This window comes from Staurois parvus, unplaced genomic scaffold (genome assembly GCF_062004578.1).
Source record: "Staurois parvus isolate SC_StPar_1 unplaced genomic scaffold, SC_StPar_1.0 ptg000291l, whole genome shotgun sequence".
In the NCBI taxonomy this organism is placed as follows: Eukaryota; Metazoa; Chordata; class Amphibia; order Anura; family Ranidae; genus Staurois; species Staurois parvus.
In genome coordinates, this window is record NW_028318087.1 from 7,200,713 (window position 1) to 7,228,113 (window position 27,401).

General features: G+C 43.3%; 1 protein-coding gene across 2 annotated transcripts in view; it reads right to left on the minus strand.

The window, feature by feature from the left end:
• The window catches only part of LRMDA (leucine rich melanocyte differentiation associated), a 1,105,225-nt gene that overhangs the window by 99,263 nt on the left and 978,561 nt on the right, over positions 1-27,401 (minus strand). The gene's annotated exons all lie outside the window — the stretch shown is intronic.

The following is a 27,401-nucleotide window of genomic DNA, read 5'->3' on the forward strand; positions in this document are numbered from 1 at the left end:
TAAGGAAGCTTCAACCCAGAGCTGAATTAGAATGTTCACAATGATTTTAAGCAACTTCAGTGGGGAATGGGTGAAAGGCAACAAGTGGAAGGTAAGTGAAAGCACTATATAACTAATATTTTACTTTTCCAAGAGTGTCACAGTACAGGTTTGCTTTATCCACTCCAGGACCAGTTCTGATGCAATGACTGGGTGGTGCCCTCACTGTTCTAAGTGACCGTTTTTAAAAGAGCAGTACAGGTTCAGGTACAAAAAAAAAACAGGTACAAAAAAAAACAAACATACAAACACACCTAGATGGCTGCAGCATCAATCTGATGCTTCATCTTTCCCCCCTCAGCTCTAGTCTTCTCAGTCTTTAGTGAGCAGTGGTATTGTTGGAATCCATGCAGAGCCTAGACTGACTCTGTGATCTGGGCCACAGGAGTACATGTGCATTCCTGTGATCCCCAGAAGTATGGCCAAAAAAAAGCTTTGGATGTACTTCTCGTTTAAGCTCCTTTTTTAGGATGCCAATGCACATAAGCACACATGTGATATCCCTTTACTCAGGAAGAGTAGCAGAATGCACTTTGGAGCGTAATTCTATGTATGCCTATGTAGTGTGTGAGAAATATCTTATTAAAATAACAACTTTATAGGAAAAAATACATTTTCAGTTTTTGAAAAAATTAAGTCTTTAAAAGACTCACCATGCCTCTTAGCACATATCTTGGGGTGTCAGCTTTCCAAAATATGGTCATTTAGTGAGTGTTTCTACTGTTCTGGAACCTCAGGGTTTTGAAAATGTAATAGGTAGTCAGCAAATAAGATGTGTAATTTATGCCCCTTAAACTAGACTGAAGGTGCTCCTTGGAATTTGGGCCCCTTTATGTGGTTAGGCAGCAAAAACGACTCACACATGTGCTATCCTAATACTCAGAAGTAGCAATATGTGTTTTGAGATGCAGTGCATGAGAAATGACTTGTTAAAATGACAACTTTGTGAAAAATCTAACTTTGTTTATTTTGTTCATTTTCCAAAAAAGTGGTAAAAAATATATTTAAAAAAATCCACTATGCCTCTTACTAAATACCTTGGGGTGCCTTCTTTCCAAAAAAGGAACTAAATAAATGCTTATGTGGGTTTTTTCAAAGAAATGTAGCAGAATATGTTTTGGTCTACATTTTATGAAGAAAGATTATTTACTTGATATTTTTTGTAACAGAAAGAGAAATCGTCTGTTATCAAAATATTCTGTTATTCTTTTCTTTACTTAGTGTGAAAAAGAAAGCTCTATTTATCAAAAATAAATTATATAAAATTCATTTGGCTACAGTTTTGCATGACCAAGTAATTGTCAGTCAAATTATCACAGTGCTTAAAATTGAAAAATGGCCTGGTATGGGAGGGGGTGTAACATACTGGTACTGAAATGGGTAAATACCACTTTTGCCTTAGCTTAGCTGAAACTTTAAAGCAGTGGTTCTCAACCTTTCTAACGCCGCGACCCCTTAATACAGTTCCTCATGTTGCGGTGACCCCCAACCATAAAATTATTTTCGTTGCTACTTCATAACTGTAATTTTGCAGTAGGAGGAATAGTGCCACGTCATTGGTGTCAGTGGGAGGAATAGTGCCCCATCATTGGTATCAGTGGGAGGAATAGTGCCCCGTCATTGGTGTCAGTGGGAGGAATAGTGCCCCCTTCATTGGTGTCAGTGGGAGGAATAGTGCCCCGTCATTGGTGTCAGTGGGAGGAACAGTGCCCCGTCATTGGTGTCAGTGGGAGGAATAGTGCCCCGTCATTGGTGTCAGTGGGAGGAATAGTGCCCCCTTCATTGGTGTCAGTGGGAGGACTAGTGCCCCATCATTGGTATCAGTGGGAGGAATAGTGCCCCGTCATTGGTATCAGTGGGAGGAATAGTGCCCCGTCATTGGTGTCAGTGGGAGGAATAGTGCCCCCTTCATTGGTGTCAGTGGGAGGAATAGTGCCCCGTCATTGGTGTCAGTGGGAGGAATAGTGCCCCGTCATTGGTGTCAGTGGGAGGAATAGTGCCCCGTCATTGGTGTCAGTGGGAGGAATAGTGCCCCGTCATTGGTGTCAGTGGGAGGAATAGTGCCGCGTCATTGGTGTCAGTGGGAGGAATAGTGCCCCGTCATTGGTATCAGTGGGAGGAATAGTGCCCCGTCATTGGTGTCAGTGGGAGGAATAGTGCCCCGTCATTGGTGTCAGTGGGAGGAATAGTGCCTCGTCATTGGTGTCAGTGGGAGGAATAGTGCCCCATCATTGGTATCAGTGGGAGGAATAGTGCCTCATCATTGGTATCAGTGGGAGGAGGAATAGTGCCCCATCATTGGTATCAGTGGGAGGAGGAATAGTGCCCCATCATTGGTATCAGTGGGAGGAGGAATAGTGCCCCATCATTGGTATCAGTGGGAGGAATAGTGCCCCATCATTGGTGTCAGTGTGAGGAATAGTGTCCCATCATTGGTGTCAGTGGGAGGAATAGTGCCCCATCATTGGTGTCAGTGGGAGGAATAGTGCCTCATCATTGGTATCAGTGGGAGGAGTAATAGTGCCCCATCATTGGTATCAGTGGGAGGAGGAATAGTGCCCCATCATTGGTATCAGTGGGAGGAGGAATAGTGCCCCATCATTGGTGTCAGTGTGAGGAATAGTGTCCCATCATTGGTGTCAGTGGGAGGAATAGTGCCCCATCATTGGTATCAGTGGGAGGAATAGTGCCCCATCATTGGTATCAGTGGGAGGAGGAATAGTGCCCCTTCATAGGTGTCAGTGGGAGGAGGAATAGTGCCCCGTCATTGGTGTCAGTGGGGGGAGGAATAGTGCCCCGTCATAGGTGTCAGTGGGGGGAATAGTGCCCCGTCATTGGTATCAGTGGTAGGAATAGTGCCCCGTCATTGGTGTCAGTGGGAGGAATAGTTCCCCGTCATTGGTGTCAGTGGGAGGAATAGTGCCTCATCATTGGTATCAGTGGGAGGAATAGTGCCTCATCATTGGTATCAGTGGGAGGAATAGTGCCTCATCATCGGTATCAGTGGGAGGAGGAATAGTGCCCCATCATAGGTGTCAGTGGGGGGAATAGTGCCCCATCATTGGTGTCAGTGGGGGGAATAGTGCCCCATCATTGGTATCAGTGGGGGGAGGAATAGTGCCCCATCCTTGGTGTCAGTGGGGGGAGGAATAGTGCCCCATCCTTGGTGTCAGTGGGAGGAATAGTGCCCCATCATTGGTGTCAGTGGGGGGAATAGTGCCCCATCATTGGTATCAGTGGGGGGAGGAATAGTGCCCCATCCTTGGTGTCAGTGGGGGGAGGAATAGTGCCCCATCCTTGGTGTCAGTGGGGGGAGGAATAGTGCCCCATCATAGGTGTCAGTGGGGGGAGGAATAGTGCCCCATCATTGGTGTCAGTGGGGGGAGGAATAGTGCCCCATCATTGGTGTCAGTGGGGGGAGGAATAGTGCCCCATCCTTGGTGTCAGTGGGGGGAGGAATAGTGCCCCATCCTTGGTGTCAGTGGGGGGAGGAATAGTGCCCCATCCTTGGTGTCAGTGGGGGGAGGAATTGTGCTCCATCCTTGGTGTCAGTGGGGGGAGGAATTGTGCCCCATCGTTGGTGTCAGTGGGGGGAGGAATTGTGCCCCATCGTTGGTGTCAGTGGGGGGAGGAATTGTGCCCCATCGTTGGTGTCAGTGGGGGGAGGAATTGTGCCCCATCGTTGGTGTCAGTGGGGGGAGGAATCGTGCCCCATCCTTGGTGTCAGTGGGGGAGGAATAGTGCCTCATTGTTGGTGTCAGTGGGGGGAGGAATCGTGCCTCATTGTTGGTGTCAGTGGGGGGAGGAATAGTGCCCCATCGTTGGTGTCAGTGGGAGGAATAGTGCCCCATCAATGGTGTCAGTGGGAGGAATAGTGCCCCATCATTGGTGTCAGTGGGGGGAGGAATAGTGCCCCATCATTGGTGTCAGTGGGGGGAGGAATAGTGCCCCATCATTGGTGTCAGTGGGGGGAGGAATAGTGCCCCATCCTTGGTGTCAGTGGGGGGAGGAATAGTGCCCCATCCTTGGTGTCAGTGGGGGGAGGAATAGTGCCCCATCATAGGTGTCAGTGGGGGGAGGAATAGTGCCCCATCATTGGTGTCAGTGGGGGGAGGAATAGTGCCCCATCATTGGTGTCAGTGGGGGGAGGAATAGTGCCCCATCCTTGGTGTCAGTGGGGGGAGGAATAGTGCCCCATCCTTGGTGTCAGTGGGGGGAGGAATTGTGCTCCATCCTTGGTGTCAGTGGGGGGAGGAATTGTGCCCCATCGTTGGTGTCAGTGGGGGGAGGAATTGTGCCCCATCGTTGGTGTCAGTGGGGGGAGGAATTGTGCCCCATTGTTGGTGTCAGTGGGGGGAGGAATTGTGCCCCATCGTTGGTGTCAGTGGGGGGAGGAATTGTGCCCCATCCTTGGTGTCAGTGGGGGAGGAATAGTGCCTCATTGTTGGTGTCAGTGGGGGGAGGAATCGTGCCTCATTGTTGGTGTCAGTGGGGGGAGGAATAGTGCCCCATCGTTGGTGTCAGTGGGAGGAATAGTGCCCCATCATTGGTATCAGTGGGAGGAATAGTGCCCCATCATTGGTATTAGTGACACCAATGATGGGGCACTATTCCCACTGACACCAGTGATACTTACCTTGCAGACCCCTGCTCCAGCCTGGGCTCGCTCGCCTCCCTCCCTCTCCCATGGTACCGACACTTACCTGTCAGCTGTCTTCCTTCTCCGGCCGCTCTCCTCCTCTTCACTCGCTCGATCTTCGCGGTGCCGCTCGGCCCCTCCTCTCCAAGCTCCACCTCCTTGCCGGTGATTGGCCGCCTGTGTGCCTGAGCTACAGTGCCGGCGGCCAATCACAGGCGATGATTGATCTCGAGGTGTGTCCAGATGACAGGGGCGGCATGTCACCCCGCCCACACCTGGAGACGGCGGCGGCGGCGAGGAGCGGTGTCTCGGTTCCTAAGACCATCGGAAATATGTGTTTTCCGATGGTCTTAGGCGACCCCTGTGGAAGCGTCGTTCGACCCCCAGGTTGAGAACCGCTGCTTTAAAGGATGAAACAGTGAAGATCAATATTTCAAATTCTTTGGAAATTGATCCACTTTACTTTTCAAATCGGCAAATGGTTACAAGAGAGACATTTCACAAGTTTTCCTCACCAGTGTTTTTTGCTCCATCATCAACTAGTACAGGACTTTTTATACCATAAATAATTTTTTGACCTTGACAACAAAGGAATGACTGCACAGACCACGAAAGAATCTGTTTCCCTACTGTGGGGCCTCAAGTCACTTCCCACATGAAAGAAAAATATATTTGAATTATATTCTTCCCAAATATATTGTCATATATTTGAAATGCTACAATTTTGGCCATATTCAATATACTTCAAAATATATTTCAATAAATATATATATATATATATATATATATACACACACTGCATGTTGAAATGCATTTCTATTACAAAATATATGAAAAATATTTTTAAAACTACATTTCAAATATACTGTATGTCTTTATAAATACAAATCTACATTTTTGGAATGCATTTACAAATATATGTAAAAATATATGTTAAAATGACTTTTTTATATGTTAATAGAAATCTGAAGAATATATTTAAAAAATATATATTTTTTAAAATATAAAAAACTGAATAATCACATTCGCATTAGTATCCAGACCCTTTTGCAACAACACTTGGAATTTAGCTCAGGTCAGGGGCATCCCTAGGGTTGGTGTCACCCCCTCCGGCGATCCCTGCAGAATGGATCGGATCTGCGGATTGAGCATAATGGATCGGACTCTGATCCATTATGCTCCCCAATCCGCAGATCCAATCCATCCTACGGGGATCGTCGGCATGCAACCTTTACGGGGTGACACTGGACCCACTCCATGAAAAGGTAAGTTGTAAAGAAAGCCGATGATCCCCGCAGGATGGATTGCATCACCTGGTGCGGCACGAACCCCCCGCACCTGCCTCGGGACACCACTGGCTCAGGTCCTTCCCATTTCTCATGACCTTTGCTGAGATGTTTCTGCACCTTGATTGGAGTCCACCTGTGGTAAATTAAATTGTTTGGACATGATCTGGAAAGGCACACACCTCTCTATAAAGGCCTCACACAGCTGACAATACATACTGTATCATAGCAAAAGCTATGAGGTCAAATTAACTGCCTGCAGAACTGGGTTAGGCTACAAAAAAGTTTCTGCTGCACTGAAGGTTCCCAAGAGCACAGTGGTCTCCATAATTCTCAAATGGAATACATCTGAGCTACTCACCTGGCCAACTGAGCAATTGGGGAAAAAGGGCCTTAGTAAGACCAAGAACTTGATGGTCACTCTGACTGAGCTTCAGAGATCCTGTGTGGAGATGGGACAAAGTTCCAGAAGGACAACCATCACTGCAGCCCTCCACCAATTTGGGCTTTATGGCAGAGTGGCTATACGGAAGACTCTCTTCAGTGCAAAACACATGAAAGCCAGCTTAGAGTTTGCAAAAAAGCACCTGAAGGGCTCTCAGGCTGTGAGGAACAAGATTCTCTGGTCTGATGAAACCAAGATTAAACTGTTTGACCTCAATTCTAAATGTTATGTCTGGAGGAAACCAGACACTGCTTATTACCTATACCATCCCAACAGTGAAGATTGGTGGTGGAAGCATCATGCAGTGGGGGAGATTTCAGCACCAGGGACTGGGAGACTGGTCAGGGTTGAGGGAAAGCTGAATAGAGAAAAGTACAGAGATATCTTCAATGAAAACCTCAGGGCCTCAGACTGGGCCAAAGGATCACCTTCCAATATGACAACGATCCTAAGCACACAAGACAACACAGGAGTGTCTTAGGGACAACTCTGTGAATGTCCTAGAGTGGCCTACCCAGAGCCCTGACATGAACCCTATTGAACATCTTTGGAGAGACTTGAAAATGAATGTCCAATGAAGATCCCCATCCAACCTCTTGGCGCTTGAGAGAATTTCCAAAGAAGTATGGCAGAAAAATCACTCAATCCAGGCGTGCAAAGCTTGTCGCATCATACCCAAAAAGACTCAGGGCTGTAATTGCTGCCAAAAGATGCTTCAACAAAGTACTCATTAAAAGGTCTGAACATTACATGTGATTTTTCAGTTTTTTATTTTTATATTTCAATCCTTTTAAGAAGGATTAACAAAGTACAAGACGTCCCAGTTCAACAGAAGTTTTTTCTTTTTAATAAACTCACAGATATTTCTAAAATTTTGTTTTCACTTTGTCATTATGGGGCACCATTGGCATTATGGAGTGTAGATTCATGAGGGAAAAAAAATAATTTACACAACTGTAGTATCGGGCTGCAACATAAAATTGAAAAAAGTGGAATCTGAATACATAGCACTGTATGTAGAGCTGGTGGCCCTGAGTGGCGATACTACCCCATTCAGACCTCAGTGAGAGTGGGACAAAACTGAGCATTATCCACTTCCTGTTCTGACCTGAAATTACAGCAGCAGGTAAGGAAGTCTTTCATTAAAGTGGAGATCCACCCAAAAGGGGACATTCCACTTTAAGGACTGGTAGCCCTCTCCCCCTTACGGATTGGCACCTTTGGGGAGCGGGTACCCGAAATTGACAGGTGGGATCGAGGAACAGTTTTTGTAGCTGCTGACTTTTATTTTGTTAATTTTCACTGGAACACTGCTTTAATGCTTTCCTTTGCAGCTCTAAGTCAGTATGCAGTCCAAGGTTGAGACTGCAAAGGAAGTAAATGCTTTAAGAACGTAAAACAGTAAAATGTGTTGTGCTAAATTATTAAAGGAAGCTAAATAATAAGTATTATTTGTGATAATGGGGTTGTATTTTATTTTGGTGGGTCTACATTAGGGATGCACCAATACCCTTTTTTGATCAGTGAGTATGAGTACTGATACTTTGCAGTGCAATTTGCATCCATACAACATGTATGGACACAAAGTGCACCGCAAAGAATAGCATGCGATTTGAACAGGAATACAATTCCAGTCCAAATTGCATGCGGTTTCCCCACTGTCTCTGTGTGAACCCAGGCTTTTCTTTGTGGTGCAATTTGCATTTTGTATTGATGCAGATCGCACTGCAAAGTATTGGTTTCCGGTATCAGGAACATTTTCATGAGTACTTGTGAAATTACTCGATATTGCCACTGATAATGCTATCGGTATCGGTGCATCCCTAGCCTACATCATTTTCACAAAGCAGCAATTGTCTTGTTCAGTCAACAAAGTACTTCTTCATTTACAATTACTTCATTTTATAATTATCTTTTACAACATTTATGCATGGCAGCACTAAGATCATTGGTTCAAATCCCAAACACGGCACCACCTGCCTGACGTTTGCATGTTCTCCTGGTGCCTGTGTGGGTTTTCTCCGGTTACTCTGGTTTCCTCCCATCAAAGACATGCTGGTAGGTTAATTGGATCCTGTCTAAACTGGCCCTATTATGTGTATGTATAAATGTGAGTTAGGGACCTTAAATAGTAAGCTCCTTGAGGGTTAGGTACTGATGTGAATGTACAATATATATGTAAAGTGCTGCGTATAGTGACAGCGCTACATAAGTATCTGTTATAAATAAACCCATTCCCCACCCAAACACACACACACTTGATAGCAGATATGTAAAAAAAGGTGGTTACAATGAACAATGTTCAATAAGACAACACACATTTTACTATAGCCACCATTCCTGTGGCATCACAGTACACTATGTGGCACTTTTTAGCCCACTGGAAGCTAACCTTAGGGTCAGTGGGTTCTGTAACAGCGTATACCCAGAGATGGACGCGGTTCAACCATTTTGGTTTCAACCTCCATCTTGGCCAAGGGGTTACCTGTTCTGACACATATATTTCTCCATTATCCTTCCCCCACCCCTCCCTCTCACTGAGAGGAGACATCTGGCCAGTGTGTGTGTGTGTGTGTGTGTGTGTGTGTGTGTACTGTTTATGGGCCACTGGCCAGCCAAGGCATCTCTAGTTAGGTGCCGAGCTGTCTGTGAAAGCTGTATCCTTTCTCACCTAGGAAGAGATAGGACCAGCTTTCCCAAGAGAGCTGGAGTCTCACTGGCCAAAGTACCTGTGTAATTTCACGCCTCGTGAAGGGATAGCAGAGCCTTCCCAGGAGTTGAAAGGGACTCTGAGCTAATAAACCTAGCTCAGAGTAGGTGACAGAATTAGATGAACACTTCTCAAATCAATTTTTCCCCTATGTCTCATATCTTGGAATATGAGAGACTTACAGAAAAACCGGACACCTCGTCAGATGGCCAATGAGCAGGCGAAGAGTTTGATGGGTCACACGCTTATCTCTGACCATCAGGGAAGCTGAAACATAGAACTTGTGAACTGTGCCATATATAATTTCATAATTCATATCTAAATAATCCTCAGACTTGTCTGCATAATAATATACACGCGGATGGACTGTCGCTTGTGCAGATGGAAAGCTATGGACCAGAATATGAATTATGAAAGATGTGGGCTCCAGTTTAGGGTTCCGCCTGACGATCCCTCCCTAAACAAGTTATTGGTCTTTTACTTCAGAACCACCCCCTACTGGGAAACTTTAAAGCAGGCTGTCAAGCCTAAGAGTAGTAAGTTGAAGACATCTCCCATTTTTACATCAATATACCACCTGGGGAGACCTGTGCCTTTCGCTCTGAAACATGATCTGCTTACATCCAAGGCTTAATGGCAAGTAACTTAACCCTTTAACTTCTCCGTTATCTCTTTGCTGTGCTGTTTTATATATATATATATATATATATATATATCTTAGTTACATCTTCTCTGTAAATTTTTTTATTGCACCTGTTTGACCCTTTTAGTAATAAATCTCTCTTTCTGAAAGTGTTGAACTGTTTCTATAGCTCTTAATTGCAATTTACGAATCCCTGCCTTTAAAGAGACACTACTGTTTGTTTTAACCCCCTGTATAACATGCCTGTAATATGACCAGGTTATGCAGTTGATTATATCAACCATCATAGTGTTATAGCTGAACGCCGAGTTTCCTCTTTCTCTGATCAAAAAGGAGGTGGTGGCAGTGTGAAGGGGTTAATTGCTTAATTAACCTGACCCAGTAACAATCGATTCAGGCTGCTGGCACATCGATCGGTATCCATTAGCTGGAAAATCGCTGTGCAGGGTGCAGCTGGGTGTGGCATTGTTACGCCCGTCACATCGCGGTTGTAGATCGTTTAGCCCTTCGGTCACGAGTTTGGTGAGAAGGTCTGGGGTCTGAAGCCGCGATCGTGACAGGTTACGTTTTCTTTCCAAGCCAAATGTCCTCAGTTTTCCCCTACCACTGTGCAGAATAGGCTGCTGATCTGCTTTAAAATCATAATCTCTACATTGTTTTAGCAGGGTATTTTTCATGTTAAAGTAGAATGCAGTATAGAAGTTTGATATTTGCCTGCTTTACCTGATGTGTGTCCAACAGTGACAGTAAGGAACATTGGAAATGTCTTTATTACATGTGTCACAATTGTACATTGTTTGGGTCGCTTTTCACATGGAAATTTAAATTCACATTCTGCTATTCCACAATGTGAGAACTGACTAGGAATCTAGAGGGTGACAGCTGAAGGATAATACAAGGGTTTTTTTTAAAGCATTAGCCAAGGAGAAAAGGGGAGGGAAATACTCATCTGATAAAAATTTAGACAGAATGGATGCCAAACAACCTCTCATATTTCCAGCAACAGAGCACTGGAAGAAATGCCTCAGACTCTGCAGTGCATGCTATCATTTTAAAGGTTAAAGTAAAAATACTTACACTCTGCATCTTGAACACATAATCCTAAGTATGGCAAAATTAGAAGTATGCATCAGTCTAAAGGTCCTCATACATAGTTAGATTTACAATCAGAACATTCATACCGATTTCCAAAAAATCGTTCATCAGAGCATTTGATGATACTCTCATTGACTTGACACGTCATTTGAAACATAAGTATAGATCTGAAAAATTTTGTTTCGCTGGCATGCATATGTTTCATGTGTTAAGTGTCAGAATGTGATATACTAGTTTATGAGATCAATGAACGAACTACAATAGGTATGTTGCATAGGTTTATGTACAGTATAAGTATTAGGACTCATGGGGTTATACTTGATATATTGCAATAGCTAGAAATGCAGTCATGCACATACAATATGCTTCTACATTTAAACAAACTATTGTTTGCATTTTCCTTTCACACATTCCTACACCATCTACATTCATTGAAATTAATACTTGTGATCCCTAAAGTTCTACTTCCAGATGAATGTTTGTCTTACGCAAATTACAATCATTTTAATTTTTCCCGACTTGAGACCGCATGCAATGAGGTAGATGTACTAAAACTAGAGCACTCTGAATTTGGGGCAGCTGTGCATGATAGCCATGTAGAAGTGGAAACCCCAGATTCTCCTGCGCTTGGGGATGGACTCAATGTCATTGGGACCACATTACGTAATTCTTGGGATATGCACGCCTTGCTGACCTCAAAGGACCGGGGATTCCAAATATACTGAATAGAGAAAAACAAACAGAGGGCGCATCAGTCTAGTACATTACCTTAAAAGCATGTTTATTGAATGTTAAAAAATAAGTATTCTACTCACAATAGTCAATAAATAAAAGACACATCATGAAGGAACAGATCTGCAGCGTTTCAAGTGGCTCTGAGGAAGAGGCTAGCCCTCAAAACGCATCAGCCTTTTGGATGTCCAGAATTCTCATCATAAGACAGATACGCAGAGAATTGTACAGAGCTGTTACTTCATGATGTGCCTTTTATTTATTGACTATTGTGAGAAGAATACTTATTTTTTAACATTCAATAAACATACTATTAAGGTATTGTGCATGATAGCCAATCAGCTTCTAACTTCACTTTGTTCAGTTAACCTTTGAAACTTGGAAGCTGATTGTCTCCAGTTTTAGTAAATCAACCCCCCATGTAAGAAATTATTTCATTAGATAAGAAATGAGAAAAAAGTTACAACCTTCTTCAAATTTTCAGCTCTCTGCAGTAGAAAAAGATTGTTATTTATCCCCATCAACATAAATCCAAACAAATTTTCTGGTACCAAAAAAAACGTTTTTGAAAGAATTTTGGAACGTAAAATGTATTTGGATGCAACATTAAACAAGAGGCTGTGTATTATAAAGATTAATCCACGATGGGGTATGTGAATAACTGAAATGTTTAACATGGTTAAGGACTTACTTGGAACAAAAGTAATTTGCAGTAAAGAGCAGTGCAAATCACAAGTAAGTCTAAGTCAAAAACAATCCTTAGATCGTGCAACCTAACCTCTCTCACTTCAACTGTGCACTGTGCTCAAGTAAACGGTAAGATGGCAGAAGTCTCCCATAAGTCCCCCCAGGTGGGGAAGAGCACTCATAATGTCTAGAAGGGAATGTATGCCACAGGGAGTAGGCAGCTTTAGCCTTGAAGCCCCTGAAAGATAGCATGCGATAGCAAGGGACTTATTTTGCTAAGCTCTCCGGAAGAAATACCATCTGGTAAGAACTGTGTATGAATTTTCTAAAGCTTGTATATTATTATTATTATAATACAGTATTTATATAGCGCCAAAAAGTTTGCTCAGCGCTGTACAATATAGTGGGGGACAGTACATGAGACAATACAGTAACAAAACAATACAAGAGGGGTTTGAGGGCCCTGCTCCTTTGAGCTTACAATCTAGGAGGGAGGGGATAGTGGTACAGGAGGAAGTGGCTGTGGGGGGATGGAGTGGTAGGAGGAGTGGAGGAGATTGGCTGTTAGGTGAGGGTGGGGTAGGCTTCCCTAAAGAGATGGGTTTTCAGGGTGCGCTTAAAGGTGAGGAGGGTAGGTGACAGTCTGATGGATTGGGGTAGTGAGTTCCAGAGGATGGGGGAAGTCCTGGAGAAGTCCTGTAGTCGGGCATGGGAGGATGAGACCAGGGAGCTAGAAAGTAGGAGGTCTTGTGAGGAGCGAAGAGTACGGGTTGAATGGCATTTGGATATCAGGTTGGTGAGGTAGTTTGGGGCAGTGTTATGAATAGCTTTGTACGTCAATGTTAGAAGTTTGAATTTTATGCGTTGGGCAATCGGGAGCCAATGGAGGAAATGGCAGAGGGGGGTGGCGGATGCGGAGCGGTTGGTAAGGTGGATGAGTCTGGCCACTGAGTTCAGGATAGACTGAAGCGGGGATAGTCTGTGATGAGGTAGGCTGGTGAGGAGGGAGTTGCAGTAGTCGAGTTGTGAGATAATAAGGGAGTGAATGAGTTGTTTAGTAGTGTCTGGGGTTAGGAATGTACGTATTTTGGAGATGTTGCGGAGGTGGAGCCTGCATGAATTTGCCAGCGATTGGACATGGGGTAGGAAGGACAAGTTTGAGTCTAGAGTGACACCTAGGACTTTGGCTTGCGGGGTGGGACTGATAGTGGCGTTATTGGTCGTGATGGAGAGGGTGAGGGGGGGCACGAGCTGGGGGGAAAACTAGGAGCTCGGTTTTGGAAAGGTTTAATTTGAGGAAGTGGAGTGACATCCAGTCTGATATGTCGTTCAGTAGGCAGGTGATTCGGGCGGAGACTGAAGGGGTGAGGCGAGAGGTAGATTTGCGTATCATTGGCGTAGAGGTGGTAGTTGAAGCTGTGGGAGTGTATCAGTTGGCCAAGGGAGGAGGTGTAGATGAAGAGGAGGGGCCCGAGGACAGAGCCTTGGGGGACCCCAACAGAGAGGGGGAGAGAGGGGGAGGTGGCAGCATTATAGGTAACACTGAAGGAGCGCTGGGATAGATAGGAGGAGAGCCAGGAGAGAGCGGAGTCTCTGATGCCAAGGGAGTACAGTTTATTAAGGAGGAGGGGGTGGTCAACTGTGTTGAAGACCGTGGAGAGGTCGAAGAGTAGGAGGACTGAGCAGTGGCCATTAGCTTTGGCGGTTAAGCAGGTCGTTGGTGATTTTGAGTACGGCGGTTTCGGTGGAGTGTTGGGGACAGAAGTCAGACTGTAGGGGATCAAGGATGTTGTTGTCATTGAGGTGGGAGCTTAGGCGATTATAGACTAAGCGCTTGAGGAGTTTGGATGTAAATGGCAGCAGGGAGATGGGTCTAAAGTTGTTCAGGTCAGTGGGGTCCAGGGAGGGTTTTTTTTGAGTATGGGAGTGATGTGCTCGTGCTTTAGGGGGGAGGGGAATGCGCCAGTAGAGAGGGAGAGATTGAAGATGTGGGTGAGGGAGCGTAGGATGGAGGAGGAGGGTGACCGGAGCATGAAATGCTATTCTGGGAGCATTTCTAAATTGCTTGACAGATCAGCGCCTAGTCGGCTATAGTCAAGGACACTCGCAGGTCTCGTGCCCAATCAGTGCAGTATGACAGCAAGGGTTCAGAAGCATGGCCTCAAATGGAGGTATAGATCAAGGTCAGTGTTCCCTTCATTGTAGCCGTCGACTTGCAGATAGATTCAAAACCCATAAGGGACTTCGACGAAGTGAGATTTTGGACGAAGTATGAGGAAATGGCACAGTTGTAAGTAGCGGAAGACTGTGTTGGGAGGAATATGATGGTTTTCCCTGAACTGTGCAAAAGAGCGGAGGCCCTTCACAGTCAACATGGAATGAACTGTCACAAAACATGAGAAATCCACCATGAAAAAGCAGGTTTATCCATTACCCCTCAGGATATTCCATTGTATGATAGGTAGTACGTGCCAGGGTATGTGAATGGGAAGGGTGTGATAAACGCTGTGACTAACCCCTACCCTTCTCACCAACTCGTGAAAAGGACCAGCCAATCTCACAGAGCTGTCACTTGCATAACAATGCCATTCTCAATTGTGCCCTGCACAAAGATTCTTCAGCTCCTGGGACCACAATCTATGTGCCAGTAGCCTGAGAGCAATTGTCACTGGGTTAGGTTGAGTAGCAATTAACCCAAACTCCAAACTGCCACCAGATATCTTTGGGCCTATCAACCCTTCACAATGTTAGCAAGAACAAATGTGAATAAACGTCTGTAACACACACTGTCACCACAGACAGATATATTCAGAGGATTATTACATACAGTAGCACTCTTCAAGAGACAAGGATTCTTTAGTTTGCATTAAAAGCTTTAGAGACTGTTTCAGCACTCTTCAAAATAGGGTTTATTACTAAAAAGGTCAAAATGGTGTAATTTAAATATTTACAGAAAGGGATGTCACAAAAACATAAAGAGAACAATAAAACAACAGAGAAATAAAATAAAAGAGTTAAGAAAGCAGAACACTTGCAAAGTCCTTGGTTTTACCAGAATCCAATTGTCCAAGCAAAAATGTTGCCTTGGCTCTCAAGTCCGTTAAGATGTTCCTTGGTTGATGTTAAACGAGAGCTCATTTACTAGGTCCGGTCAGTCCCTTTTCTATGATATCACAGAGATGTTGCCTGAGAACAACCAACCAATCATCTGGTTTAGGGAATGGGTGCTAGGAGGTCACCAATTGTATGACCAAGTCCCAACTACAGTTTCATACTAATATTAATAACGTCCAATACGTGCAGGTTGTATTCTAGCAACTGGCAGATTATAATTAAGAATTATATTTAGATTCCAGGGATACCAAACACAGTGTACCTTGTCACCCAGGAGGGAGGAGAGTGCTTTCTCCCCTTTCCTACAGTTGTGGCCAAAATTATTCAACCCCCACTGAAATTGAGTGTTTTGGCCAGTTTGACATTGCTTTTGATCATTCAGTCATCTTGCTTACATTTACATTAAAGAGGCACTTGTAGGTCAGACAAATATAACATAACAGTTATAATGAAATAACCACAAATGTCTTTTCTGTGCTCACAGCATTATCAGTTTTATTCAACCCCCAAGTGACATTCAATCTTAGTACTTAGTACAGCATCCTTTTACAGTTATAACAGCTTTTAAACGTGAAGCATAGCTTGACACAAGTGTCTTGCAGCGATCTACGGGTATCTTCGCCCATTCTTCATGGGCAAAGGCCTCCAGTTCAGTCACATTCTTAGGCTTGCGCACTGCAACTGCTTTCTTTAAGTCCCACCAGAGGTTCTCAATCGGATTTAAGTCTGGTGACTGCGATGGCCACTCCAAAATGTTCCAGCCTTTCCTCTGCAACCATGCTCTAGTGGACTTGGAGGTATGCTTGGGATCATTGTCCTGTTGAAAGGTCCAACGTCTCCCAAGCCTCAGGTGTGTGACGGACTGCATCACGTTTCCATCCAATATCTCCTGGTACTGAAGAGAATTCATGGTACCTTGCACACGCTGAAGCTTCCCTGTACCTGCAGAAGCAAAACAGCCCCAAAGCATGATTGACCCTCCACCATGCTTCACAGTAGGCAAGGTGTTCTTTTCATCATAGGCCTTGTTCTTCCTCCTCCAAACATAGCGTTGATCCATGGGCCCAAACAGTTCTAATTTTGTTTCATCAGTCCACAGAACACTATCCCACAACTTTTGTGGTTTGTCCACATGGCTTTTGGCATACTGCAGTCGACTCTTCTTATTCTTTGGAGACAGCAAGGGGGTACGCCTGGGAGTTCTGGCACGGAGGCCTTCATTACGCAGTGTGCGTCTTATTGTCTGGGCTGAAACTTCTGTACCCACATCTGACAAATCTTTTCTCAGTTCCTCAGCAGTCACACGGGGACTTCTCTCCACTCTACGCTTCAGGTAGCGCACAGCAGTCGAAGTCAGCATCTTCTTTCTGCCACGACCAGGTAGCGTTTCAACAGTGCCCTTTGCCTTGAATTTGCGAATGATGCTTCCTAAGGTGTCTCTTGGTATGTTTAACATCTTTGCAATCTTCTTATAGCCATTGCCCTTCCTGTGAAGAGAAATCACCTCTTCTCTTGTCTTCCTGGACCATTCTCTTGCCTTCACCATGTTTGTAACCACACCAGTAAATGTCTAGAAGGAGCTGAGTATCACAGTCATTTTAAAGCTGCCTAATTGGTGCTTATTATGCTTGATTGCTGCTCGGTGACATCCACAGGTGTTTTCAATACCTGATGGAAAGCACCTGTATGAACCTCTGTTCTTCAGAGTGGTAGTCTTTAAGGGGTTGAATAATTGTGGCAATGAAGAAACCACATAAGAACCATTTACTACTGTATTACATAAACAATTGATGTCATTTTAGTTGCATTTGGGTAGTTACAACGTCCTTGTAGGATTTGATTCTGAATACAATTCCAAATGTACACTATAGTCCCTAAACCCCTTTACAGCATTGGGGGTTGAATAATTTTGGCCACAACTGTATGTGCTAACATAGATATGTATGACCTTGATTTGTTCGGTATGATATTCCCTATTCAAATATATACCTAATATTAATGTGTCCTGTTCCTGTTGAATTCTATGAATTGTATGTGGAATTGTTACATGTGGAATAGACGTTTTATGGTACACTCTGCATTCCTAGAGCTCTAATGGCCTTACAGGTCATGTGTGACTGCCTGACTGAGTTATTATCGTTTTTCGATAGGGCAGAGCAAAGCGTTTTTCATGGTTTATGGAAACTGACATCCTGCCAAGACTAATTAGCTGTTTACAGCCCTGGACAGGTCTGTACACCTGGGTCTATTTGTGCTTTAGTTAAGATAAGAGGTTCTTTTGAAGTTTGTTAAAAATTACAGCTGCAAATTCCAGTTTTCAGGAGGGAGGAGGGGAGGAAGATCATTGCTCATGAAAAGCAAAAATGGCTGTCACGTACAGGTTCAAAGTCCCTAGTGCGCACAATCGTCACAACGGGTACAGAAGGGATAGAGCAAATTTGGCAGATAAGTCATCTTGATAGCGTAGGCCCAGCCAAACCATGAAAGGGACATATGACTCCATGAGGATAACAGACTTTGTAGGTTCTAGAGCAGGGGCAGAATATTGTCCTGAGAAAAAGTATCATAGATAGGCGTAAGAGAGATGCCCGGGTAGGGAAGCGCAGTAGTCAACTGAAATGGGAACTTTACTTGGACCTGCATCTGGATTACAGAGTTAAGGTTCACATCCAGTGTGGTGGATTGCGGTGGATTTGGATGGATTGACATGTAGACCAGAAAGAGTACCGAACCGCAAAAGGAGTGCCGTCAGGTTCAGGAGGAGGTGAGTGGTGATGTGAAGTATAACAGGATATCATTCACAAACAGTGCTGCTTTGTGGTGGATGCCAGCCAACTCCAGACCACTTATGTCAGAATAGTGGCAGATATGGATGGCAGGAGGTTCAGGTGCTAGTATCAGGAGGACTGGTGATAGCAGGCAATGTTGCTGGGTGCCCCTCCCCCCCCCATATAGGAAACAAAGAGGATGCAACTCCAATCTGAACAAATTTTTATCAAATAATTGTCTTAGCATGAAATGTATGGGGGACTTAGAAAATATTAGTATCTATCGTAAACAAGGGTTAAACTAGTGCCATGAATTCAAATTTTAAATATATTAATGAAAAACAGTCCCTGACATCTCTCTATACCACATGCTGGTGACTATGAATTTATTTTGAATTTAGAATCCAAATGTTTTGATGCTTGTTACATGTACAGCATGTCACCTCTCACTGAAAAGACATTGAGTATCTGCAAACTGACACATTTTCAGAAAGCACAACACATTCCAAATTTCCTACACATATGTCTTTAGGATGAAATGTTTCCATTTCCGATATTCAATTTTCACATTATTCAACAAAAATGCATAAAATGTAAAAACAGAAAAGCAATGTCAAAAAAACATCTTGAAAGTGAGTAAAAGAGGTGAATGTATTTGAAATATGTATTTGCACTCCTGTACTTTCACATTTGTGGCTAAGACTACCCATAGCCATGGGATTATTATTAATCTATACATCTGATAATGGATTGACCGGGAAATAACCATATTAACCATATATTTAGGAGAACCTACTGGCTATGAGACCTTGGAGGGGAAATAGAGTATCTAAGACAAATGTTCATATAAGATTGCCATTGTTTTTCCAGTGACACAGGCATCTGGTCATTACATACACATGTACTATCAGCTGAAACAATTGTGAGTCAAGTGGATCATTCAATAGCCATCTCACACCATATCTAAACAATCCCAAAACAAGATATAACATTAACCCTTCTTTCCACAACACACAGTAGGTTTACCACATGTAAACATTTAGATGAATTCAATTCCATGGAACATTTATGTAAATATACAATGCAAATTAGGGATCTCCGTTTGTGTGCCACCCCCCCCCACCCTTGACAACCATACCAGACCCTTATTGGACTTACTTTTAGGGGAAGCCCTGTGTAGCCTTTTCTTATTACATATGGGATCCCACATTAACATCTATATCACACCTCCAACTAGAAAAAGGGCCTAGAATAGATGAAGAGGGAGGAAATCCCTGGTCATTTGTTCACAAACAGAAGATAGGAGCTGGGAACTTTAAAGGGCTTTTTTTCTTTGTAAATATCACTTTTGCCATACTAGGTTGTACATACAGTATCATACAGATGTGCAACTGCACAGGCAGGTTCGGGGCATCCCCTAAGAATGTTATTTAAAGGAATTATGCATTTTTATTGTTTCACATTAAGCATTATTACATTTTCTGCTCCCCTCCAAATGGAACTTTTAAAACTTTTCTTTTGCTCTGGTACTTGTCCCCCAGGACATCTCAAAGTGGGTGAAATCCCTTGCCTTTTACCCTAGAAAACAGGCCTTACAGATTTCTAAGATTCAGCTTCAATTGATTTCAATGGGGTTCAGATTCAGTATCTGACTTTCAGTAAAATTTGCCAAACAAACTCCAAACTGAATCCCATGTGCATTGGACTCTCTCTAATCTTAAAGTACATAGCTATAACAGCACAGTGGTTATTATTTTTAAATAGACAAAAAAGAAAATCTTCCTGTGCTCAGTGCACTAAAATATCTGAATTGAATACTTGATAATAAATCATGTTACTTAAAAACGGTGTGCTATCAATTTTAAGGTACTACTAGTGACAATGCAATATCACTCAAGAGTAATATAATATAAATCAGTGCATAATTCAGCAGAAGAATAGCAAGAGAAAACACACAATCTCCTTATCAACCTAAAAGATAAACATAAAGAAAGTCCACTAAAAGCCCATGGAAAAATAAACTTTAGTGCATATAGTCCCAATGCTGTTAATTTGCAAACTGTGAATCATTACGAAGAATACAGTATGTGCTCTCCATGTGTATGCCACCAGTGTACACACACTTCTTACCAGATTTTAAGATCTCAGTAAACTGAGATCAACCACCCTTGGCTATAACACCACTATACACTCCCTATGGCAGCTCGATTCACTATGGCTCCAATCAGATGACATATGTCAAAGATAAAACAAAGAAATATCCATAGTGCAGTAAGCTATAATATTATTATTATTATACAGGATTTATATAGCGCCAACAGTTTGCTCAGCGCTTTACAATATAAATATTTTAAAATGTATTTAAGTATTCCATTCACATAAGAAACAGGAGAATCTCAATGAACAACAACAAAGATGGAACCTCTAGGAGTTCCACCAGCATGTGTGAAGACGTTACAGACGTAACCTCCACCCATGCAGTTCCAACAGTCATAGTCAGGGATGGAGATTGGATTATGTTACTATTGGTTGATATTGCACTAATAGCACATTAAAGTGAGAGCTCACCTTTTTTAAGTTACATGTTTAGTATTTCTGCCTTGCAGCATTGGAGTCCATAGCTCAAATCCTGGCCAGAACACTATTTGCATTAAGCTTGCATGTTTTTCCTGTGCTTGTGTGGGTTTCATCTGGGTACTCCAGTTTCCTCCCCACATTCAAAACACGCTGATAGGATAACTGGCTCCTGTTGAAATTGGCTGTACTATGCGTGAATGTCTGCACATAAGATAGGGACCTTAGATTGTTAGCAGGGGCTATTGCAAATTAATAATATGTAAAGCACAGCATAAATTGTCAGTGCTATATAAATGACTGTAATAATAAGCAGAGCACTACATAGCATGATGCCTTTTCACTGAAAAACAGATGCAAAAAGCACAAATATTTCCCTGCACACAAAAAATGTAACTTGAAGAGACTTAAGTGTACAGGCTGTCTAAAATGAGAGATCATATTGGGAAAATAATCTAGAGTAATTAAGTTCATTTTGGTGACATCCATTCTACTTAGAAGGGAAAACTGCAGCAAAAACATAAAAGCCCCTGTTAGCCAGAGATAAGAGACCAGTGATTTAAAAGAAGGCCACAACTGAAGACTGAAACAATTTAATCTGGCTGTTACAACATCTGCGGCGACCTCCCATTAATGACTTCAAGTAAAAGTGACAACTATTATTAGCTGTTAATTGGATTTGGGAAATTCAGTATAAAGTTAGGATAATTTAAATGCCTGTTGACATTGGAAATGTTCTGTAAATTCCTTGAATCAGCGGTATTTGTCAATGTACTCTGACTTGGAGAAATAACCAGACAGAAATAAGAGTTACCCTAACACAAAGCAGGCACACATAGACAAAGTGCTGAGAGGGTAACACATCAAATGTTCTATCAGCTGACAGCATTACATTATGAGACTAGTATTATTTACATTATGTGACTGGATAAATACTTTGTAACTACAAGGGGTAATCATTCTCACTATACAGCTTGAGAAAAAAACCTGCACCAAACCTAAACAAAATGGTTATTTTTGATTGGATTAGTTCATTTTCAACAGTTTTCCAAAACTTGCTCAGATGTTTACTATTATCACAAACTCATACGATACCAGGTACCATACCAAGTAACACCCATACTATTAAACATTACCACAAGTGCCATCCACCTGTCTTCCCTAAATTGTCTACTGAACCCCCTACACCCATATGAATTATTTTATCCTGCTCCTATCTGCCAATAGAGAAAGATTATTCTTCCACATTACAGTTGTGAACAGAAATCCTGAACCAAAACCTTTTAATTTTAACACAAAATGAGCCTTATGAGTTGTGCAGACTAGCAAGGATGGTGGAAATGCCTGATGTCACCAGAAGCATGGAAATAGGAAATCTCTGGAAGTAATTGACCTTCACTAAAACCCACAGTAGTATGGTTAGAAATTTGGTAACTGGCACATCCTTAGTATAGTTTTTGCTAGTTGTAACCAGAACTGAGCATCAAAATCAACCTTAAGAGTTAACAAGTAATTTGGTAGCAGAGCTGGAGTCAGAGCAGTTGGATTTCAAGCAAGGGCAGGACACACAGCTCAGCAGTTAAGGTCAGTTTGAAACAGTAAGAATAGCACCCATGAACTAACATAGTCTAAGTCAGACAACTTGAGAGTTCTGCAAGTTACTTTAAACAAGAGTGCTAGGCCAAACATTGGTGTGAGGCACACTTAAGCTGAAACTAGAAGGATTGAAATTTGGCCAGTTCATCAGAGATCGTACACATTTTAATCAGTGCCTGGCAGGGGCGGACTGACCATTCGAGTACTCTGGCACTGCCCGAGGGCCCGGGGTCAGTAGGGGGCCCCATGAAATGCCCCTAGTACCTTTTTTATAGGCTTTTTTGGATGTGCTTTGAGTGTGGGCAAGGACAAAGGGGCCCCATGAGTTGTCAGTCCGCCCCTGGTGCCTGGTTATCCCTGTTCGACAAAAGACAATTGCTTGATTGACTTCTATCGAACAAACAAGTTGGGAAGCAGTGGCTGCAGCCTCTGATTAGCGTATTCTAACAGCGGGCGCTGCTGTCAGAATACAATGTCCCTGTGTGGGGGGGCATTCCTTCATCCAACTCACTTGTTTGGATGGATTACTTTTTTTAGCCTGCTTGCTGAACGAAAAAAAAAAAGCTGTGTATGGTCAACTGTACGTACACCCTGGCAGATGTACAGAACACCTGAGGGCATAAGGGGGATAGCTAATGCAAGCATCTGGCCATGTGAGTAGAGTCTGCAATGCAGGACAACCCAGCTGAAGAAGTGCAGAATAAGCCAGACCCAGGAACTGTACTAGGGGTAACCTAAGCAGAAGAAGACAGGAGAGAGAAATATCTATAAGATCAGAGAGCAAAGACTAATTAAAAGCTATCGGATTGTGACTGCCTTCCACACTGTGAATTTCCATAAACCATAGGTCACTAGAGAGCAATTTAAGCCATACAATTTCCAAACTAATGCAACATTCTTGTTAGTGAGGTAGAAAAGTATACTTGCTGAACAGCAGAATGTCAACATAAATGCAGGACATCTCTTTTAGAAACCAGGAGGAGTTATTTAAGAGTATAGAGAGTAATACACTGGGGTTGATTTCCAAAAACTGAAGAGTGCAAAATCTGGTGCAGCTGTGCTTTGTAACCAATCAGCTTGTCCAATTAGGCTTTCACAAAAAAAAAACTGAAAGCTGATTGGTTTCTCTTCAGAGCTGCACCAGATTTTGCACTCACCAGTTTTAGTAAGCCAACCCCAATGTATTTTTTTCTCTTAACTTCTTGCCAACCGCAGATAGCCGAATGATGGCTACACTGCGGCTGGCTAGTTCTGGGAGGGCGTCATATGACGTCCTCCCAGAACGCGCTCTCCTGCGTGCCCCCGCGGGCGCGCACCCGGCGATCTCTGTGATCGCTGTGTCCTACGGACACAGCTGATCACGTGATGCGGTCACGTGATGTGTCCTACGGACACAGCTGATCACGTGATGTGTAAAAGGCCAATCACAGCGGCCTTTTACCACGTGATCAGTCATGTCCAATGACACGCTGATCACTGGGAAATGCAATTGCCGGTTCTCGGCTGCACTTTCCTCACGCTGTCAGAGCGCGAGGAAAGTACTGCCAAGAACCGGCAGTTGTCAGAGCAGGGATCAGCACCGATCATCAGGGCACTGATGATCAGTGCCCTGATGATCAGTGCCCAGCAGTGCCACCCACCAGTTCCGCCCACCTTTGCCCAGCAGTGCCGCCCACCAGTGCCCAGCGGTGCCACCCACCAGTGCCCAGCAGTGCACCCACCTGTGCCCAGCAGTGCCACCTACCTGTGCCCAGAAGTGCCACCTACCTGTGCCCAGCAGTGCCACCCACCTGTGCCCACCCACCTGTGCCCACCAGTGCCTATCAATGCAGTGCTGCCAGTCAGTGCCACCAGTCAGTGCCCAGCAGTTGTGCCAGTCAGTGCCCATTAGTTGCGCCAGTCAATGCCTAGCAGTGCCGCCAGGCAGTGCCCAGCAGTGATGCCAGTCAGTGCCACCTATCAGTGCTGTCTATCAGTACCCATCATCAGTGCCGCCTATCAGTGCCACCTATCAGTGCCGCCTATCCGTGACACCTCATTAGTGCTGCCTATCAGTGCCACCTATCCGTGCCACCTCATTAGTGCTGCCTATCAGTGCCCTTCAGTGCTGCCTATCAGTGCCCATCAGTGCTGCCTCATCAACGTACATCAGTGAAGGAGAAAAATTACCTGTTTGAAAAATTTTATAATGGAAACAAAGAAAAAAATTTTCTTATTCAAATGTTTTGCACTTTTTTTGTTTATAGCGCAAAAAGTAAAGTGCCCAGCGGCGATTCAATACCACCAAAAGAAAGCTCTATTTGTGAGAAACAAATTATAAAAATTTCATATGGGTACAATCTTGCATGACTGCACAATTGACAATGAAAGTGCGACAGCGCTGAAAGCTGAAAATTGGCCTGGTAAAGAAGGGGGTATAAGTGTCCGGTAGGCAAGTGGTTAAAGTAGAGTTACTGGGTCCATTTGAAGTAAAAGTTTAGGTGCAACTGTGAAGAAGGCTGCAAAAGAACCAGTGCTCACTGGTTGACTCTAGTTCTTGCTTCTAAGAGCATGTCCAGATATGTACCCACCAGTGTATTATTTTATAAAACATTGCATGATCTCCAAATAGCCACTTGCCCTCCTGAGGATTTACCCCTCTTAATGACCAGTCCTCTTTTTGCTACTCAACGCTTCACTAATTCAACTGATAATTGCGCGGTCATGCAATGCTGCACCCAAACAAAATTTACGTCCTTTTTTTCACACAAACAGAGCTTTCTTTCGGTGGTATTTGATCACCTGTGTGCTTTTTATTTTTCACGCTATAAACAAAAAAAGACCAAAAATTTTGAAGAAAAACAATATTTTTTACTTTCAGCTATAAAAAATATATAGTAAACTCAAAGTTAGTTATAAATTTAGACCAAAATGTATTCTGCTACATGTTCTTGGTAAAAAAAATCCCAATAAGTGTATATTGATTGCTTTGTGTGAAAGTTATAGCGTCTACAAACTATGGTATAGATACTGCAATTTACGCGATTTTTTTTGCTATACAGCGCTGCGCTAGTTTAACGGACAGTTGTGCGGTAATGCAATACGGTACATAAATGAAATTTATGTCCTTTTTTCACACAAATAGAGCTTTCTTTCGGTGGTATTTGATCGCCTGTGCATTTTTTATTTTTTGCACTATAAAAAAAAAAGCTGACAATTTTGAGAAAAAACAATATTTTGGACTTTTTGCTATAAAACATGTCCAGTAAAAAAAATGTAAAAATCAAATTTCGTCATAAATTTCAGCCAAAATGCATTCTGCGACATGTCTTTGCTGAAAAAAAAAACCCAATACGTGAAAATTAATTGGTTTACGTGAAAGTTATAGCGTTTACAAATGGCGGTAAAGATACTGGGATTTTTAATTTTTTTATACTAATAATGGCGATGATCAGCGACTTATGGCGGCGATCAGTGACTTATGGCGGCGATCAGCGACTTATGGCGGGACTGCGGCGGACATTCTGACACTGGGGGGGGAACTGACTTGGGTCACTGACATCCCCAGCGACACCAATACAGTGATCAGTGAAAAAAAAAACACTGACACTGTACTAATGGCACTGGGGAGGAAGGGGTTAACTTTATTTACTGAAAGGGTTAACTGTGTGAGGGGAGTGTTTTACTAGGGGGCGGGGATTGTATTACATGGGAGGGGGACACGCTGACTGGGAGAGATAAGCTCTTCTCTCTGGCTCAGCATGTCAGGAGCTGACAGGGAACTGACAGAAAGTAGAGCTACTGCAGCCCTGCTCTCTATCAGTGATTGCGCTAATCAGTGGGACACAGCCGGTAACGACCGGCTGTGACCCGGTGACTGTCCGCGACCGTGATTGGCGGGACAGGTAGGGCGGTGGAGCGCCTCGCGCGCGCCCCCTACCTGTTTCGCAAACACACGTTTTAAAACTTTGTTTTGCCCAGCCGTGCCGCCCTGCCAATGTATTTCTACAGTGGCTGGGCGGCATGTGGTTAACTGAATATAGTGTGCCTAGTAGTAATTAGTCACATTCAGTTGGACTTGTTCTGTAATTTTGATTATGTTTCCCTACCATCCAACTAGCTTCTGCTGCTCCAAGAATTGTCAGGAACATACCTAAGCGTTTAAAACCACACAGGTAACCTAGTCATGAAACCCAATCACCATGGAATGTGTCAAGTCAGGTGCTGATTATCCAAGAAGAAAACAACAGAAGGTGTGAGTTTATGAAACCACTCTATCCTAATTGCATCTAATCACTAAGGTGCTAGTATGGGACAGTTGTACATTTTTTAAAGTAAAAGGCTGAAAGTGTAAATTGTCAAATTGTCAGGATAGAGATGTTAAAATGACAATACTGTATATGTAGGAAACAGATGGTGTTGAAGGCTGTCACCCCATTTGTTGGGCATTTGTTTTGTCTTCCCCATGTACAATGAATGTTTGCATTTCTCACTACACAGACCTGCATATACTAAGTAACTTTGCTTTGGTTGGGTGTCAGATCTTTTGGATGTACAATCTTCTGTGTGTGTTGCTGGGCTTTAAAATATACAGGGATGCAATGTTTGCTAAACATCTTTCTGAGATTTTCGGACAATGCAACCACATGCAGGATGACTATATTACTGTGTGCGTTCTATTTCTCTCCTTTTTTCACGTGTCTCATGTTTTCGCTTGACCTTCAAAATATTTTAACAGAAGCCCAGTCTGGGTAGCTATAAACTATAAAAGCATGCCTGAGTGTCTGTGTTCTTTGTCTTTAGACTTGGTGTTTGTTGTTATCATCACAGCCCTGTGATGAAAAGTTCTAAAAAGCACCAGTGTAAAGCATTAAAATGATGTTATGAAATCCAGGGCTTTTTTTTCAGTCCAGTCAGAATATGGTGGAAATCTGTTTCACCACCTGTGACAGCCTTGTCCTTTTTGACAAGTCACTGTAAACACAGAAGCTGGTAGAGGATGTTTTCTGCACTACTCACTTCCTGTACCAGCTTCTGTGTTTACAATGACAGCACACTTCTTCAGATATCTCAGGAGCACTGCTGAGCCACCAG